The sequence below is a fragment of the Cynara cardunculus genome, assembly GCF_001531365.2.
Source record: "Cynara cardunculus var. scolymus isolate 2C chromosome LG 1, CcrdV1, whole genome shotgun sequence".
NCBI classification, from domain to species: Eukaryota; Viridiplantae; Streptophyta; class Magnoliopsida; order Asterales; family Asteraceae; genus Cynara; species Cynara cardunculus.
Window position 1 is genome coordinate 44,864,260 of NC_037528.1, and position 15,162 is coordinate 44,879,421.

The 15,162-nt window shown below is 34.1% G+C and overlaps 1 pseudogene; it reads left to right on the forward strand.

Annotated features, from left to right (window-relative positions):
• Nucleotides 1–286: 286 nt before the first annotated feature.
• Nucleotides 287–3,129, forward strand: LOC112522592 (annotated as a pseudogene).
• Nucleotides 3,130–15,162: the final 12,033 nt, after the last annotated feature.

A 15,162-nucleotide genomic window follows, 5' to 3' on the forward strand; every position in this document is an offset into this window, starting at 1 on the left:
AGTGTTTTTGTAGAAAAAAATAAATTGTTTCAAATAAGCAATCCCAAACACCCCTTAAAAAAATTCTTATTATCAGTTTGGCACCGATATAAATTGTTTATCCAATCACTCAAAATGCTTATTATCATACTAAACCGAAATAAGTCAATAAATTGTTTTTTCTGCAAAATCCCCAACACCCCTCGAATCGTTTCTTTCTCGCAAGGATTCCCCATTTTCTAATGTAATACGGCAAAATTCGCCTAAAAATCCTTCCATTTTCAACTAATAAATCTTGTTTTTGCCAATTGGGGTTTTGAAGAAACCTAATTGAACTGCACGACTGATCGACGGAGACTGATTATGAGTTCCATCATAAGCAGGCTGGATGTAAACTATGTGGGGTTTTGGAGGGTGTTGTATGTTGTGTTACTGGGTCAATTGGCGTCTTTTTCAGTGGCCCTTATGAGCTTCAATTCATCTCTGTCTGCAAATCTAGGTTCAAAACCCCTATTTTCCCTCCACAAATTTAAGTGATGCTTTACCTGAGTTGTTATTTCTCCTTGAAATTTGATTGTTTCTTTTGGTTCTCTAGGTGTTAATGCACCATTTACTCTGGCATTCTTCTCTTATTTGGCTGTGACATTGGTCTTTGGAAGCATCTTGCTGTACCGTCGTCAATAGCTACATGTAAGTTTCCCTTCCTTGAATCCGAAACTTGATAATTCTGTATGGGTTTTGTTTTCATAGCTCTGAATCGCTTCTATTTCTGTTATAAATGAATTGAATCTTAGTTGTGGTTTACAGATCTCTTGGTCTTGGTATGCCCTGTTAGCATTTGTAGATGTCCAAGGCACATATCTTTGTAAGTAATAGTTGTGGGTGTGCTCATTGAGTTGAATATGGTGCGCCATTGGAATGAAATCTTAGGGGCCGTTTACTAAACGCCTACTTGGTAAGTGCTTACCGAATAAATTTCCTTATTGGATGAACATGACAAGGCCCAAGAATCTTACCAGGTAAGAGTGATGAGAAGAATGGAGAGTCTTACACGTGAAGTGAAGATTACGACTCTTACCCAGATAAGCGCTTAAATTGTTGCATTCAATATGTTTTGATGTACTAAAATCTTACTCATTAAAATAAATTATAGTGTTGACTCCTATAAGTAAGCATTTACCTGGTAAGCATTTGGGTAAACAGCCCCTTAGATATTGCAAACCATGCTTTAATAAACTAATTGTATAAATACACTTCATACATATCAGAGCAGTACAAGTAATGAAAGCTAATATTACAATCTAGAACCTTGTCATGAAGGTCAATTTCTATGTATTTCGTAGGTTCATGAAAAGTTGGATTGAATGCAAATTGAATAGAGGAGATATTGTCGTCGAATACCAAATTAGGAGCAACTGTAGAAATCCCAAAATCACATAAAAGCTGCTGCAATGCAACCATACTGTTTCACATATGACAGCTGCGATGACTCTTTATTCAGCCTCTGTGGAAGATCTGGAAACATTAGATTGTTTCTTAGATTTCCGGATGAAGCTCCAAAGAAAATGCAAAAGCCAATAATAGGCTGTCTAGTATGTATCAGAACTTGAAGTCCAATTCGGAACCACTGAAAAGCCTTTAAAGAAGACGGTGGCTTTATAGAACTAGTTGTGTACCTGCGCAATGCAGCATGATATGTAATTCGAGTAAATGTAAGCATGTATGCAGAGTGTGAATACGTTTTGACCAAATAAAACACAAGTTTGGTCCATCTTACGGTACGTAGAGTATGAGAACAGGTAGAAAGCAAAGTGATAGTGATGCTAAGGCTGAACACTTCCCAGATGAAGAGAACAGGCAGCTACAATCTTGATTGATTACCTACAAACCATCTGACAATTTAATTGATTGTGATTGCATAATATCATAAGTAAATAATTGTTTTTGTGGCTGATCACAGTTAACAAAGCATACCAATTTTCTTCGATCACCAGTGTGATGATACTTGATTGCTGCACAATTGTTTGGGTCATAATTCTCACTTGGATCTTTCTCGGCACCAAGTATTCCATACGCCAGTTTCTTGGGGCAGCTCTATGTGTTACGGGCCTATGTTTAGTGCTGCTTTCTGATTCCGAGGTGGGAGGTGGAGGTAAGAATACGAGTGGGAAGGAAAGGAGGTAAATTTCTTTTCTTAAAACACACCACGCTCTCAAATATATCTGTTTTGGTATTTTAGGTGGATCCAATCCTATTCTAGGTGATGTACTTGTGATTGCTGGGACATGTTTTTTTGCATTGAGCAATGTCGGTGAGGTTAGTTGTAATGTTTCCGTTTCTACTTGCACTCTCTCAGTCTACAAATGCTGGCAAACATAGAGCTAACCTTGTACCATATATACAATATACAGGAATTTTGTGTAGAGAAGGTTGGTCAGATTGAAGTAATAGCAATGTTTGGTTTATTTGGAATGCTTCTGAGCGTAGTTGAGATGTATCCTTTTTTGTTTAAAGTTGGTTTGAAGTTTCTTTTCCTTCGTAAACTACCAGAGGGTCAAATGTCGGTTTTCCATAACCATCCCTTAGGGCCGTATTTGAGAAGAAGAATCTCGAATCTGTATCCTGGTCTTCGGAAGTTGTAAGTGAATGTATTTCTTGAGATCGAACTTTAAACCAACAAAACACCATCTTTTGACCACAATCTTATCTTTCAGATTTTAACTTTTGCCGGGTATGGGATAGCAGGCTTTATGTATTATTCTTTGACGCCTCTCGTTCTACAGGTTTGTTAAATTCTCCATCTAATGAAAGAAAAACGTGAAAACCCGATTGATCGAGTCTTATAAACGATGGTCGAGTTTATGCAGGCAAGTGGAGCCACGCTATTCAATCTGTCATTACTGACGGCCGATATGTGGGCAGTGGTCATTCGTGTGTTCCTATACCACCAGAAGGTAATTTTTCCAAAGGAGCAGTTGGGACTCACTTTAACTCCTTTCCTTTTCGCGTCACTTTGACCATGTACTCGTTGCAGGTGGATGGGTTATACTACGTATCATTTTTACTCGTTGGTATCGGTCTCGTCATATATTCAAAACCGTAAGTCTAGTTTCCGAGCGCGAATTGGTGTATATATACATTTACACAGAAACAAAGCGATATGAATAAATAAATTGTTGCTATCATAATTTTATACACAAAACTCTCTTCATATTCACTAAAGTTGGTTATTTGAATCCAAGCGTTGTTAAAGCCTTAGTTTGTAGCCATCGAGGTTCACTTGCGATAACACCATGTCATTCGTGGTTGTCGTGGAGATTAGTCGGGACGCGTAAGCTGGTCTTGTAACATCCCAGACCATGCATACAGATATTGTCCGCTTGAGAGATTTAGGTTTTGATTTAGGATACCTAGACTCAAACTAGCGTTTTTCCAAGTGAATGAAAATGAGAATGTACGATTAGGCACTTTTAAGATAGGATATTTGGAGGTCGATAGAGACACTAGCATTGGAAATCATGATGATGGTAGCAAGGATCCTCATGTATGGTATGTTCATATTTGCACCTGGCCAGTATATTATTATGAATTACAGTTACATATATGTGTTTGAATCGTCCTGATTGATGATAGATGGGGGTAGCGAGTGATTTTTTTATTATAGAGCATCAACGCCTTGATGCTTTATAGCGTTGTCATCTTGTGTGACAGTTAAGTACAGTGATAATTTTAAACTAACCATTGTGGGTCAAAGAGATTGGTTAAGTTTGAACAACATGCTTGTGGAATCACCTTTGATTTGGAGAAATTGTAAAATTAATCATTATGGTTATGGATGTTCGCCTTAAGATATCTGAGCTCTTCAATGGCGGTCATGTGACTACTAGACTTGGCGAATGTGGTTCTAAAACTTTAGATCTCAACCAAATTCATGCATGAATTTTTATTTTTTTAAAATAAATTGCATAAATTATCCATGCTTTATCAAAACTCTCATAACCATCATGTTACAAATTTTGAAGATATAAATAGTATGATTTCATGGAACTAAGGTTGTCTTATAAGGGAGTGGATACCTTTTCTACCAGGCGCATTTTAAAACCGTGAGTCCTATAAGTGAACAATATCTGATACAGTTAGCCTGGGATGTTACAGATGGTATCAGAGTCGAGAATCAGACTGGGGATCAAACATCGGTTGGGAAGGGGAACTAAAGTTGCCCTATAAGGAACTGAATACCTCCTCTATTAGTCATATTTAAAATCGTGAGTCCAGTCATGGATAAAACGGACAATATTGGCCTGAGATGTTATAGGTCTGGAAACTCACGGTTGCCTAAAAAAGTTGGTTATTTTAAATATAAAGTTCTAAAAAAATATGTTTAAAGATTATAAACGTCTTACTTTTTTCATATATTTTGTTTAATTTAAAGTTTTATTATAATTAAAATATTCAAAATTTAAAAATAACGAAATAATTTATTTTAATTTTATTAATACAATTTTGGATAAAAATAACAGTAAAGTATTAATAGTAATTGATGTCTATTATTTATTTAAAAATTTCTACGAGTACTATACTAATTGGTAACCTTTAATCGTAAGATAATTGCGTTAAGGAACAATAAAGCATTTATTATAACACCCTAAACATATTATAACCTTTGGTAAACGGTTAGAATTTAGTCAATGAATTATCAGGAAACGGTTGGGAAACAGCGCGACACGAACGGGGCTTGAGTCTCGGCATGAGGCAACCCTTGTTTGGTACGTTTTTGGACCCGGGCGACCTGGCTCATGACATAGGTCGTGAGAAGGGTGCGGGAAGCCTCTGGAACATCTTTTAATCCCGATATTTAGGAGTTTTCAACCATTTCTTCCACCATCTTCTGCCCCCTCTCTCTTGACGATTTTGGCATTTTCGTAACGTTTTTGGAGCAAATGGAGAGGAGAACCTTGAAGGTTGAAGATTGAAGATCTATAATGGGAGGTTTCAAGATCTTGATGATGTAAGCGCTTGGGTGTTTCGAGCTCTATTTTGAGGATTCTTGTAGACCTAAAGATTGTTTTCATATTTGGTTTAATTCTAGTCATGGAAAGTGATCTTGAGAAGTTGTTGGGAAGATTTACTTGTGGATTCAATTCTTCGTCTTTTGGAAGCTAATGATGAGTTTGGAAACTAGGTTTAACCTAACCTAGCAAGGTGAGTTTCAAGTTGCTTTGTGAAAACTATGTACATGCCAAAAATGACCATTTTGATATATTGAAGTTTTTTCCTTGATATTTACAAATGTTTTGATTATTGATGAAGTTTGCATATTTGGTACATCTGAGAAATAAATCATAAGAGTGTGGTATTTTAGTGATTTATATTATAAATTGAGATTATTTGATGGTAATACACTTTTAGTGTATTTGATTTTGTAATTTGGTTAGAAAATGCATATTATTGTGTTACAAGCCATTTTGGAAATGTAAAGTTTATTATTTTCATTTGGAATGGTTTGACCCAATGTTGGTAGATTTTGACCTAATCATACTCTTAGAGCTGGAGTGTGCATAGACACCGGATAAATGCATTTTATTACTTATGTTGACTTTGATTGAGTAATCAAATAAGTTGAGGAGTTTATTGGTTGACTTTGGGAGTTAAATGACCTTTGGGACATTTGTCTAATTTAGAATTTTGAATGTCGAGCTTTATGAATTTCATTTATTGTATATTTATTTGAGAAATACATGTTTTGAGTGTATTGGTCATTCAATTAAAGTATATAAGTTAGACTATAATATATTGGATCTATAGGCGTGTGAGGAGTTTTGACGTCCTCACTTTGAGAATGATGCTCGAGTAAGCATGAGGGTCGTGTCGGTATTACAGAGAGGAACCCATGTGGGGCTGGACTTCAAGACCATGGGTATTATGGAGAGGGACCTGCGTAGGGTCGGAATCCAGAACTGTGGGTATTGGGGAGGGGATATCTTCTCACGTTGGACTCTAGGACCCTGGGTATTACGGTGATGAACTCGTAAGGAGTCTGGAACCGAGAACCTTGTTTTGAAGCTTTGGCCTAGTAGAGTTGACACTAAGTCATCGAGGGTGTTTTAGGGATGAACTCGTGTAGATTCGGTCCCAAATACCATTAGCTTGTAGGTATAACTCTTTGGTGTCTAAATAAGCACTAAGGGCGGGGTATTGCAGGATGAACTCGTGAAGGTTGGACTCCGGGACCTTGGGTATTATGGTGGAAACTGTAGAGAAGTTAGATACCAGGAACCATGACCTTATAGTACTACTTGATAACATTGATATATGGCTTACTTTGTGTTTCGCCGTGATCCATGGAAAAGGATCTCCCTCATCACTAAAAGGTGTTGTTTTGGATATAGAGTTTATCCATGTTTTCGGTGTTGTTTCGGGTATGGAGTGTACTCTATAACTTATGGTTTTGAATATTGAACCTTATGTTCTGGATGTTTTGGATAATAGAGTTGTATCCATATTTTTAGTTGTAACATCCGTGTTTTTGGGAACTTTAATCATAATGGGTGTAATGTGTTTTATGATGAATCAATAGATGTATTACCGATTTTAGGTGCATTTTGTCATTTAATTAAAACTTGGATGGCCAAAGTAATATAAATAAAACATGTTAAGATATTTTTGGTATAAAACCCTCAAATCCCAACACTCTTTCATTGTTGGTGGTTCTAGATTTCCAAAAAAGAGAAAAATCCATCTTCTTGCAAGTGAAAAAAATACTTGTGTAACCACAAGGGTGGTGTCTCATTGGTTTGAGCTTGGGCTCCAAAAGTCAAAGTGCGTGGAAGTCTCAAGTTCAAATCCAAGGAGGAGTAAAAATCCCCTTGTGGCCACAGAGGTTCAAATGCGGTGACTCCAGGCTACCCGCAAAGCAGGTGGTCGTCCTGGGATTAGTCTGCTCGCATAGCGGGTTGGATATCCAGGTTAATAAAAAAAATATACTTGTGATTCAAGAGAAAAATATTGGTGTTGGTGTTGGTGTTGGTGGATGAAATACTACCTTGAAGATTGGAATTCAAATTCAACGTTGAAGCTTCCATTTTAGCTCAACCAAAGTAAAACTCCAAAACTTAGGGTTTCTTCTCCTTGGTAAAAATCTTGCATTCATAATATGTTGGGAGCTCAATGTTGAAGCTACATAGGTTGTATTGTATCTATTTTGAGTAATATAAGTTTAAAGAACACATTTTCTTTCTTTAAAAGGTTTAGCCTTGTTTTTTGGGGCTTCAATGTACTTTTTTGGTTGTTGTACAGATATTGTAGAAATCATAACAAATTGCTCATAGATTGGTTTGAGGAATGTAATATGTCGCTGGAACTGTTGAGATGTCCTCTAAAAGTGTCTATTTTGAGGAAGAGTTGATTCGGACTGTAGATAGGTCAAAATTTGAGTTTAATAGCATGGTGTGTTTTACCACGTGATTGAGTAAACACTCTAAATATTCATATAAAATTGGTTTTAAATCCGTTGGGGATGATTCTTGATGAGTTGGAAAGGTCAAAGTGTTGTCTAAATATTTTTCTTAGAGTTCTTTCGTTGATTTGGTGATTATACATGATTATCTAGGTAGTGAGAATATTGCACAAGTTGGATGAAAACTAGGTTTAACATAATCTAGCAAGGTGAGTTCAAGTTGCTTTGTGAAAACTTTGTACATGTCAAAAATGTATATTTTAGAGTTTTAAAGTGTTTTCCTTGATATTTATCAAATGTGTTGATTATTTGATAAAGTTTGCTTATTTGGTACATTTTATTTAATAAATCTTGAAAAATGCATGTATGTGGGACATTTAGGTATTTTGATAAATAAATTATAAGAGTGTGTTCTTTTGATGATTTATTTCTCATATGAAATTATTTTATGTTAATACGCTTTTGTTATTTTGATTCAATAAATAGTTCGAAAAAGATACATATGGTTGAGTTGTTGGGGGCACATTTTGAGTGTCGTTGCTCATTTGTAAATGCTTCCTTGAAGTTATGGTATGTTTTGGGGATTTTTCTCAACCTTTGAATCGAAAATAAAGATATTCAGGTTAATAAAAAAAAAGATATTCACACCTTTTGGGCATAAATTGTATAAACTTTTGGATAATTGTATTTTATTGGTTTATATTGACTTTTATTGAATAATCAATTGAATTGTTGAGTTATTGGCTCAGTTGTTACTCGGATGAGTCTTGGGGACATTCATCCAATTTTATTTGCTTTATGTTAAGCTTAGGACATGATATGCATTTATTGCGTTTTTATTTGAGAATTAACGTTTTGAGTGTGTTGGCCGTCATTTGGAGTCATGTAATTTAATACTGTAATGCATTAGATTCATAGGTATATGAGTTAATCATGTTTGATAAGTGAGGAGTCTTGATGTTCTCACTTTGTGACCAATGCTCAAGTAGGCATTATGGTCGTCTCGGTATTGCCGAGGTGAATTCTTATGAATTGGCCTACAGGACCGTGAGTATTGTGGTTCAGATGCTTTAACCCTTATGCATGAGGGTCAAATCCGTCATGTATCCAAGTAAGAAGTTTGATGTTTCTATCTTGAATACTAGTGAATGGACACTAAAGGTCGAATGGGAACCTTGAGGTGGAACTCAACTAAAGAACGAATGGGCATTAGGATTCCGCATTCTTGAGGTGACATGCAAATAAGTGTGCACCAAAGGTATAGTGGTATTGAGGTGAAACTCGATGGAGTAGACACTAAAGGTATTTGAGGGCTTGAGGTGACACTTATTATAGCGTGCACTAAAGTCAAGTGAATCTGAGATGTAGTTCGATAATGTTGATACGTGGCCTACTTTTTGTTTTGCCACATTTGATGGAAACATGCCTCCTTCGTCACTGAAAAGTATTATTTTTGGATATTGCATTATCCATGTTTTAGGTGTTGTATCCATTATTTATGGTTTTGGTAAATGAAACTTACCCATGTTTTGGTGGTTGGAATAATAGAGTTTTATCCATGTTTTGGTATTTGAATATTAAGCCTTATTACATTTTGTATGAGTATTGGGTTTTGGTCTCATGTTAAATGGGTGTTTTGTTTTATGATTTTTATCACGAAAATAGTGGGTTTTGATAAATGTGTACTTTTATATTTAATACATTTCATTTTGAAAATTGTGATTTAAATAACATTTTTTCGCAAAGCAAGATACGCAGAAGTTGATGAACCTTACTTTCTTGCATTTGGGGTGACTCCTATAAGGCCTGGAGATCCCGTTGTGGCATCATACAATTTGGATATGTATTTACGTATGATTACTAATTAAATGTCTATTTAGTCGTGCTACAATTTTGTCAAGCAAATAATCTAAAACTTAGATATAAAAATAGCCAAATGCTTGGATTGCTATCTACTTCCGTTGCATTGCTTTTAGATTATCAGTTATATATGTAGGCTTTGAATAAATTAACAAACATAACAATCATTTTGACTATCATCGTCTAACTATTATCCTCTGTTTTTATTTTATGATCTCCAAAAGCCCTTTATTAGTTCTGAAGTTACAAGAAGCCTTTTGTTTAATTGATAATTGGATTTGACAGTTAAACTTGTCTTCATTGTTATAAGAATTTAGTTATTTACGGATATTTTGGTACTATGCCCTGTGTTTTTGGCCACCTAACTCTTCCCTCATTAGGTCGGTGGTGTATTTCACAAATCCCTCTTAGGCCAAAATCTTGGTCAGAAAAAGCCTAAAGTCAAAAGCTAAAATAAAACCAAAAGATGCCTAAAAGATAAAGTGGATATTGCAGGCAACAATCTGCAATAGGAGGAAACACCCGTGACACCCCCTTATGATCATGTTACTTTCAGTAGTGCTTCTGCTTTCAGAATTCAACGTCTTTCTAATGATATTCACGCACGATATTGACAACAAAAAGGTGAGACTCAAGTGAAGGTTAAGCAAGGAATTGTAGACATTTATGAGAAGATGTCATATTCGCTCAATAAATGCAGCCAGATTGTACCGAAATCGAAGGGTTTGTAGGTATGATTCACCTATCTGCATTCGAATTTAAATTTGGATTAAAATATTTTTCTAGTCTAGACATTGTTGATTGATGATGACCTGAGTTAAATATGAAATAAGAGTATTGCTGGTGTCATGTGGCAGAACCTTACAACGACTTGGGACTTGATGTTTGTAGCATTGTCAACTCGAGTGACAGTTAAGTATGGTGATTAAGTTAAGGCGACCATTGTGGGTCAGGGAGATCGGTTAAATTTGAACCATAGGCTTGTTGAATGTTTTCTCACACACCAGCGTGTAACCCATGTTCTGATATACACGAATTGTTTTTTTTTTTCTACATATAAATTGCATACAAAGTTTTATTGTGAATTTTATTTCACATTATTTCATTGCTAAGTGAGAAAATTTTGGAAGCATGTTGTTTGTATGAATTGTGATTTGAGTTCTGCGTGAACATGATTTTGTTGCATACCAATTTGATGTGTGAGTTGAGTAACTTATGAGACGTGAGCAAATTATGATGGATTACGATGGTCCTTCTTAATTTTTCATTATGTGCATTTTCGTTTGTTCTCGTCATTATTTTTAGGCAACTATAATGCATTTTTACTATTTGGTTTTATGTGGATGTCATTTGCGGCCATTCTACACAACTACTTAGCTGTGATAGTCATGATTTGTCGTGCGTGCATTTAACGAATATAATTTTATATACTTTTAAAAATGCAAGTTATATTTGTTGAGTCTTATATACTTGAAAAACATTGAACTCACTGAACCCATAGATTTAAATCTCCTTTTATGGAAGGTGTCGTATTTGAGGACTAGGAAAGTCCTTGAGAGTTGACACTGTCAGATGATCAACATGTGGTTGGTTTTGGATTTCAGGATTTCGACTTGAATATCTAGTGCACGCTTTGAATTTCGAGGTATTAGATGTATGTGTCATCACGATTAAAGTAGCAATCTTTCCGTTTTGGTAGCTACGGTTGAAGTGTTAGTTGAATACTTGCATATTGATCGTTTAGATCATATAGGATATTCTATTGACATCATGTTGTGTATTAGTGGTGTGTCATGTGGTGGATCTTCGCAAATGGAGAAGATTTTGTGATTCGTTTCACCGGAGTTGTATAGTTATAGGATTCTAGTTCCCATATTAGGTTATAATTTTGAGTCGATGTTACAGGTGTAAAATCTATTTTGTTCCATAAATCGTCCGTCTCCAACCTCCATATGATGTATAATGACATTTTTTTCAATTTTGAATATGTATCCAAATCTAATTCTTATTCTAAAAAGCCCTTTGGACAGAGAGACAATGATACAATTATCATTTAGTTTGATCCCAAGAGATACGTCAAGTTCCTTAAGGTTGCGTTTGGTACAGTTGACAAAACAGAATACTGATCATTCATCCATGTTTAGCATGACTTTTATGTGGAACAAACAGGAACAGGGTGAAACAATATTTATGTTAAATAGGGTAAAGTATTAATGAATGTGATTTTAAGTATTTTTTATTTTATGAATAAGATATAAAATAAGAAATATTTTTGTCATTTGATTTTATGAATGTGAGGTTCTTAATCAATTTTTATATTAGATATTTCTTTATTTTTAAATATTATTTGTTAATTTTCATTTAGATTGATTATTTGGTATAAAAAAAAAAACACTAAACAACTCATTAGAAGTAAATTGGTCATTTTACTAGTCATGACTTATCAAATGTTGAACAGTCGTCATGTCATGTCATGTTCTGTCAAATTTTGCTCTGTCTAGGTATCAAATGCACCTTAAGTTTGTAATCTTGATATACTTGTTATGGATCAAGTTGTACTTCTTTTCCCATGCCATTTTTGTTAATTTTCATTTACACCATGTTTGGTTAATCACCTTTTTACCTTTGTTGATATACATGTGTATACATTTTTACGGAACAATGAAGTTCATAACCTCTTTTTATGTGATGACAATCCACAATTTTAATGAGCATGTTCTTTTTAAAAAATATTACAACAATTTTATTAACTGATGCGTTATTACACATCTCAAACACTTGTTATGTTATTCAAAATGCTTCATCTACAAATGTGAGTTGTTGCCCTGCAAACTCTTGGTATGGTTTTTTGTTTCTTGTCCACCAAGGTTTTACAACTTGGCAAGGTGCGGTACTTTGCGGCCAATCTTGTGTGCAAAGAAAACGTATTTGTGTAATAGCTTTCAGGTTTGAGAAACTTATATTTAACTCTCTTTTTGTACTGCCATGAAGGTCGGTTTGCTGCCATTGAGACCTTTGCACTTCTTGAAAAAAATGATAGGCATTAAGCAAATACGACATTTAAAACAAAATGCAATGTGGGAAAACAGTAAAACTAGCAATGCCCCCTTCTTGGATTTGTGATTAATTTCATCTTGGAGATGGACACATCATATCTACTTTTTTAGACACCAAGTAGCTAACAAACTAACTTCCCTACATATCACTCGGATGTTCACATCTACACCAATGTTGAAAAATAACCGATTTATGGACTTGAACTACAGTAATTTCAATCGAATTGATGAAAACCCCATATGTTCCACTAGAATAACGCCATCTGATGGATTATATATGGTGATGAGTTTGTATACTCTTATTTGGTTTTGAGTTAGAAGTTCCTATAAGACTCTTGAGTTCCTTGTTAATAAAGTTTGGTTTGCAAAAAAAAAAAAGGATGGTGTGTGGTTGTCAAAATTGAACCACAAATACGTTCGTACTGAAGATAGTTCAAGCGTCAAAGAACCCAAGAGCAACAAGAAACCTATTTCAAGAAACGGAGAGAATGCAGTGGCAGACCTGAGCTCTGCTCATGCATGTTAGTTGCCGGTTAATTAGGTTAGTTGCACCTAATACTAGCAATGTCTATTGACTAATAGGGCATCTAAGTTATACAAGTAAAGAGATCTATTCAGTGATAAGAAAAAGGAAAAACGTGAATGTAAATTCCCATCTCTTTATTGTTAATGTAATGAGCCTATCCTTTATTCTCCGATGAATAAACAATCAATAGATTATTTGTCGTGCAGACCTACGTCCATAAAAAGGTATGCACCTGATTCCGTTTGAAGTGCAATTTATCTGTCATGTCCCGACCTACATTGCTTCTTCTAAGCTTCAATGTGGTTATAGTCTTCCACAATAATTTCATATTTCAATGATTACATAAAATTACATTTTATAAATTCTGAGTTACGTGATGAATAAGGTATAATCAAGTAATTATTATTTCACATTTGATGCAATACGTTTCCATTTAAATAATTATGTGTTCTTTTTGTAGGACATGTTAACGGAAAGACAGCTTCACGTATTTTATCATATTATGAATATATAAATATGCATTATTTCATATGATTGTAATTAGGGTTTAGGGATTTGTTCCGTCAATTTCATATTTTTTAATGACTATCAAATATATGAGTTTGGAAACTTGTTACTCCTTGAAAAAAAAAATTGTAGGACTTAAGTTTATAGGTACAAAATTTTGTATTTCCTGTCTAAAATTATTGTAATAAGCTTATATGATATTTTAGGTGTTTTTAACAAACTTTTTAAGACATTTTTGAAACAAAGTGTCATGTTAGATATTTTTAAATGAGACACACAAAAACGTCACATAAACTTATAGCAACACCTTTAGATAGAACTCACAAGCATTTGGTAATATAAACTTAAGTCATATAAAAAAGTCTATTAGGACACTCAAACCTTTTTGGTGTCCTATAAATCCGATTTTGTTGTAGTGCAAGATATTTTGTCAATAAATCATATTTTATTTCATTAGTTGATTTCCAATTAAACCATACAGACTTATAAAAACGAAATCGAGTGGGACGGAGAATATAACGAGATACGATTAATGGTTGAGTTATTGGATTCAGAATTGTGATTTGTCTACATTGCATCGCATGACTACACATGTAACATATATATATATATATATATATATATATATATAAACTAATTATTAAATACTCAGGGTTGGGTTTGAGGGGTATCTCGTTCCCACGTTAACAAATTCGGGGATTCCACATCCTCTTTCAACTCGGGTTCTCGTATCGGGTTCCTTGTCAAGTATGAGTTTTTTGCCATCTCTATATGAATAGATCAAGTTTGGAAACCTAAATATTTATCTTAATTTTAAAAAAAAATCTAATTTATCTTAAATATAAGCTAATTATTTAATCAAGCAAATTATATAAAAAAAAAAAGTATTTTAATCTCTTTAATTTGAAACAACCATATTGATTATATAGGTGAAGTTCAAATGAGAACACCTCTGTTTTATGAAAATGCGAGAATACTTATCGGCCTCAAATTAATCTACCCATAATAAATATAAGAGTAAGTAAAAATAAATTAGTATTTATCAACAATTTATAGTTATATAAGGTTTGTCTTTATCCTTTAAATATTACTAGCATAATCGAAGACTTTTTATGCTGATGCCTTCGTTGTCAATAATGATGTGATTTTATTGTGATAATGCTTTGATAAATCGAAAACGTCTTATGAAGTGATTTTGTTGTAATAATGATGTGGTTTCACAATGATTGATAATGTTGTGATAAATCAAAAACTAGTGATGATATTGTCCATAATCATTAGTTTTGTCTGTTCATTATGTGATTTGTAGCTTTTCCCCATTTTACCCCTGCACGCTTCGATTTTTCTAAAATAGGTAAGTACATATTTAATATTACTTCTCCATTAATTCTTCTAAAATTGTGACTTAAAACAGAAAGGTAGACTTACAAGTGTTCTCGCATTTGCATAAATCCACTTTCTTCTCATTTGAACTATTTTGTATACACACAGACACACACATATATCTATACTTATAATAAATAAGTAACTGGGGTGCCACGTTTCATCTTCTGATGAGACGATTTAAGTGTTTTCCCGCCTAAACACGTATCTAGACACAATTTACATTAGCAGTTCAATTAGACTCATTAGAACTTATGTAAACACAATTTACATTAGCAGTCCAATTAGACGCATTTGAACTTATTTAGACACAATTACATTAACAGTCTAATTAGACTCATTGGAACGTATCTAAACACAATTTACATTAGCAGTCAATTAGACTCATTTGATTG